Source organism: Clarias gariepinus, chromosome 24 (genome assembly GCF_024256425.1).
Source record: "Clarias gariepinus isolate MV-2021 ecotype Netherlands chromosome 24, CGAR_prim_01v2, whole genome shotgun sequence".
NCBI classification, from domain to species: Eukaryota; Metazoa; Chordata; class Actinopteri; order Siluriformes; family Clariidae; genus Clarias; species Clarias gariepinus.
In genome coordinates, this window is record NC_071123.1 from 10,540,978 (window position 1) to 10,546,977 (window position 6,000).

A 6,000-nucleotide genomic window follows, 5' to 3' on the forward strand; every position below is an offset into this window, starting at 1 on the left:
TCCAAAAGAGGACCTGTTTGTGTCGGCACAGTAAATGCTGATTGCGTGATAGAGGTGGGAAAGAGGTAAAGAGTGATTGAATGAAGTTAATGAGATTAAAGATAAAGGGCTCCACATGTTCACCAGCCTTTGAGAATCCAAAGCCCAACTGTGGGAATAGACATCACAGATAGATCTGTAAAGAGAAAGAGAAGAGGGATGAGGTTGATGAATGATGGAATACAGTAGGTGGCAGAACAAGAAAGGATTCTGTGGAGGAGAATATGATGGAAATGAAAGCAGGTTCAGGGCTTTATGTCAACCAAGTAACTATAGCTTCACAGTAACCAGCAGCTCGAATAAGAAAGAACTTAGGGGGGCTAGAAGAGAGTATGGAAATGTCCTTAACAATTTGCACTGAAGCATTATACTGTAAATAATATTATCTAATATAAAAATAAAAATATATATAATAATATGAGAATATGTTTATGTCTGCATAAACACTGACTTTTAGATGTAAACTAAACTGGAACTGAGTGTGCAGAATAACAGAACATAGTAAAAAAAAAATCCTTAATATAACCTTCTGCTACAATTTACTAGTGTTTGGAAACCGTCTAAGTTTTTTAAGGATAATACATGACACTCTCTGCACATTCACAGCAATGACTGCAGGGGGCTCTGAGCTACCTCAGACAGGATCATCATTCTAGGACCTATGGACTTTACAATGTCTTCTGTAAATGTCAATCAGTTTTGCACCTTCATTCATGAGAAATCTTATCACAAGCCCCTGTTTGATATGAATGTCCCTCATATTATTGTATGTAGTACAATTGCCACAAACAAATCCCAATTACTTCAACATTATTCAAGTAGTTTTTGTGTCTTTATACCCTTGGTTGTCATAAACCCAACCCCAAGTTGTGCTCAACTTAAAGATTACTGTGGACGGTCCCACTTGGATACCCTGAACATTGTACAGTAGTTACTCAATGACCTCCTGCACTTCAGTGGATAATTTCACTTAGGTACGTGAAGACCGTATAGCCAGTATACACAGTATACCTAAAAATGTTGTAATGCTTAAAGAATCAAACTCAACAAATAGACTGTACCCACTACTAGAGTTCCATTTAGAGACTTGTTTCTCTCAAGGTTTATTTCTCTTGTCTTCTGACCTGACTCCATACTACACAAGTCACACTTTGAATCAGTTGCACGTAGGTAGTTTGCTATGACAATCTAAAAAAAACAATGCAGTCATTTAGGTCGTTGTTGTGTCCTTAAGTCACTGTCTATGTTGCGATTTCATTCTGTAAGTTTAGTCACTTACAGTGTTACAGTACATACAGTAGACTCACTGTATATCTCCTCCTATGAACCTGCTTTACTTTCCACCAACTATTGTCCAGTCTCATCTCTGGGGCTGATCAGAGAACAGCGCGCCGATGGAATTCAGGTCGGACGTGTTATCACCGGCAATGTGATTTCGCTTGCATTTAAGAAAGCTTAGCTCTGGCTAAATGAGACCTTTGAGTGAGTCTTGCTTTTTTCCCTAGACAGAGTGGCACTTTGTATGGAAGTAGCGGTATTCCCATGGTGAAGGTTCGGAGCCGCAGGCACCTACCCACGCTCAGCCTCCGCTTTGTGGGGACACTTTTTTTGGCAGGCTTTGAGGGAAATTACTTTGATTGGCATAGTTGGTACAGTAGCACTCTAAAGCAAAAAAAGAGCCCCCTTGACCAACCCCCCTACCTAGATTTTTTGAATCATTCCTGCCTGATGTCCTCTTATCTTTCCCACAAATCCTTAGTAACTTGGAGTGGGGGTTAGGGAGAACTTTCTCATGGCAAGAGAACACATGTCCTTTACAAAGCAGTCAAACAACCAAACAATCCGCAATGTAGTATGAACACCAACATAAGTATGCTTTACTACTACACAAAAACAAAAATGTTTTTCTGTAATCTAAGGCAGCCATTTTAAAATATTGAATGGGGTGGCTTCTTGTGTATGGTAAGAATTTTTAATACAGGACAAATGTTCTTTGCTCTCCTATATTTTGTTATCAGGTCGTGCTATTTTTTTGGTTTATTTAAACAGACTCTGTAGCTAAACCAAGAAAAAGTATGTCCTTGTGAAATGGCCGTAAGCAGGGCACAAGTGGGAGCAGATTAGTGGCTTCAAACCTACAGTATTTATACATGGATTATTAATATAATGCATCATCATTTATAGATTCATCTTCTTTAACCATTTTTCGTGATTTCCTGCTTTTGTGTTTTGATCTGAAGCCAATGGGTAAAAATAGGCTGGTATGGTCATCTGAAACAACACTTTGTTTCCTTAGTAACTGCGTAAAAGATATTCTGAAATGTTTTTGAAAGTTGTATTTTGGTTCATAACATCCATATATATTTTTTATTATGGTTGTAATCTTATTAAGTGGGATTTTAACAAAGTATGCATCAATACCACTTTTAGCCTTTGTGTGTACACAATTCCCCGTACCATGTACTCATACTGACAATGACATTAATACTGCTCTGAATTCCTAGGTCAGCCACCTCTATGCTCTTCATTAAATATACTGTTTAAAAAACAAAACAATATTTTATCATGCTACTTTTAGAAATTGTTAAGAGTATAGAATTGTAGGACCAGCATGAGCATGGTTTGCCATCTGTTTTGCTTTATTTGGCATCAATAATTAGAAAATATATCAAGGTCACAGTCAGTCCCTGTCATATGCTCATTAGCACAACAACATACTCAAAAATTTGTCATTATGATTATTGGAAATTGATATTAGAGCATGTTATAAGAGTAAATGAGCATAGCACTTAACCAAAATGTGATACCGGTATAAGATATAAATGTGATTTATTTGGATCCAAACATGGCAACAGCCCTATGATATCATTGTGTGTGAAGGGGCCTTTCTTTTATCCAGCATTCAACATTTTTTTGGGGACTCCTAAGATGCTCAAAAAGTCCTGAAATTCAGTACACAGCTTGGAATCTGCTGAGCAGCTAAGCCCTAGGTGTGGGACAGGGCCTTCACACAAGATATTGCTGCATAGCTTATACACTCTTGCTCGTATACATGCGAAAGCTGGTACACATTTAGATCTCACTGAGCTGAACAACTTTCGCTATGCCCCTTATAAGCTCTACCTAACAGAAAGTCAGTTATTTTGGGTTGTTTGCAAAAGGCACCCAATGGAATTTGATATACTCCTTCTGGGGGATTTATATTATCGCCACCAAACTGGGCCAGTGTAATCTCAAGACACTGAGGATGCAAAAATGCAAAGCAATTTTTGATATCTCAAACGATTCAGCCGTCACGATACCTTAAAATTATGTCGTAAATTTTCCTGAGTAGCATCATATTGTGTAGCATCTCATTAGGTGATATTAAAGTGTGATGATATTTTTCCAGCATTCAGGGCTTTTTGGAGGTTTTAACATGTTCTTGGGCCTGCTTTGCAACTATATCTTAATTTTAAAATTAAGATCTCTGTTGAGAGCTATGTTTTTCTCCACATTTTTGGATGTTTTTAAAAAAAAAATTACATACAGTATGCAATTTACATCAATAAAATCTAAAATTATTAAGGGCAATACCAGGTTCTGTTCTGGACACTGAAAAATATTTCTGTATACAGTAAGTCCCAGACATTTGTACAAATCACGTTTATAAGTTGGATTTGTTAGTATGTTCGACAAAGTAAGTCTTATACATCAATTAACATCAGCTATTATAGCTGAACTGCCTCCCACCCTACACACTGTATAAATGCAGATCATCTACTGCTTTCTGTTTCACCCAAATGAGGATAGGTTCCCTGTTAAGTCTGGTTCCTCTCAAGGTTTCTTCCTATTACCATCTCAGGGAGTTTTTCCTTGCCACTGTCGCCCTCGGCTTGCTCACCAGGGACAAACTGACCATTTTGATTCATACAAATTCACATTTCATAAAAACTTAAATAATTCTTTTGATTGTGTAAAGCTGCTTTGCGGCAATAAAAATAGCTAAAAGCGCTATACAAATAAAATTGAATTGAATTGAATTATACATCTTTGACAAAAAAATAAAAAAACATTTTAAAAAATCATACTTTTTTTGGCTATTTTTTGTACAATACATGTGAGCTTCGTCTACGATTTGTTTACATCTACGAATGTATCATAGAGGTCTTTTGTATCTGCGGAACTCAAATTTTTGTATGTCGGGGACTTACTGTAATATACTTTTTTTAAGTGACGTGAACTGTCAACTGTGGCACCTTATATAGACAGGTGTGTGCCTTTCCAAAAGATGTTTAATCAACTGAGTTTTCCACTGGTGGCCTCCGATTAAGCTGCAGAAACATCTTAAGGATAATCAGGGAAAACAGGATGCGTCAATTTTGAGCTTCATGGCAAAGGCTGTGAATACTTATGTACATGTGCTTTCCTAATTATTTTTATTTTTAATAAATCAGCAAAAATCTCAAGTAAACTTTTTTCATGTTGTCATTATCAGGTGTTGTGTGTAGAATTCTGAAAAAAAAAAAAAGGATTTTAATCCATTTTAAAATAAGGATGTGACATAACTAAATGTGAAAAAAGTGATGCGCTGTGAATACTTTCCAGATACACTGTACATTACTGCACAATTACTGCACAATTATTTTTCTTTATTTCAATTCAATTCAATTTTATTTGTATAGCGCTTTTAACAATTGACATTGTCGCAAAGCAGCTTTACACAATCAAAAGAATTATTGTAGTTTTTATGAAATGTGAATGTGTATGACTATTGTCCCTGATGAGCAAGCCGGGGACAACGGCAACAGTGGCAAGGAAAAACTCTCTGAGAGGGTAGTAGAAAAAAACCTTGAGAGGAACCAGACTCAACAGGGAACCCATCCTCATTTTGGTGATAATGGATGGCAGGGAGTGATCTGCAGTCATATATTGTGTGTCAATGGAAGTTCAGTATAACAGGAGACGTGTTTAAGTTCATCGAACGACTGCAGTCACAAGGCCTTTAGGGAACCGCCTGCTTTTATCAGCTAAGGACAGGACCGTCTTCATGGGAAAGTGGAACCGCCTCCAGTCACCACACACATCCCAGGCAGACCACATGGTGCATCCATGCGACGAGATCGCCAACCAGAAGCAGGACACCAGGACGAGTCAGACAGCTTCACAGGGCAGAGCTCACATCTGGATCATTGTTAGCTCAGGAGTGACATGTGTAGTGAGAGATAGAGAGAGACAGGGAGAGGGAAAGAGAGAAAAGAGAGCAGAAAAGATGGAGAGAACGCAGTTAGGTATGGTCACAGTCAAACAATGTACAGTATAATGTGAATGTATTTTAGTGCAGACTGCAATCAGGGACTGCGGCAGGACTAACTATGACAGCATAACTAAAAGGGAGAGCCAGAAGGGAACACAAACATGAGGGCGTCCTGAGATGTAAAGCGAGCAATCACTTTACCGTCAACAAACCAGAGTGATCAGTGAGAGTTGGGAAGACAGCATCTAAACCGGTATACCGGTTTACCATAATACTCTACATCCATGAGTCCCCCAGATCTGCTCCTTTACCTAAGGCAAATCTATTTAAAAAAAAAAAAAGTTTTTAGGTTAGACTTAACCACTAAGACTGTGTCTGAGTCCCGAAAATTAATTGGAAGACTATTCCATAACTTTGGGGCTTTGTAGTGGTACTGACAAGCAGCCTGCATCCTTTGATTAAAGTAGGCGTGGCGGATCGTAAGACACTCAGTAGCAGTTCACTCAGATACTGCGGCGCGAGAACATTTACTGCCTTATATGTCAATAGTAGTATTTTAAAATCTATGCGAAATTTCACAGGGAGCCAATGGAGTGTGGATAAGATAGGGACGATGTGCTCGTATCTTCTGGTTCTAATGAGGACTGCTGCATTCTGGACCAACTGTAGCCTGTTTCTGCACCTACAACCAGACAGCAAGGCATTACAATAGTCCAACCTAGGTG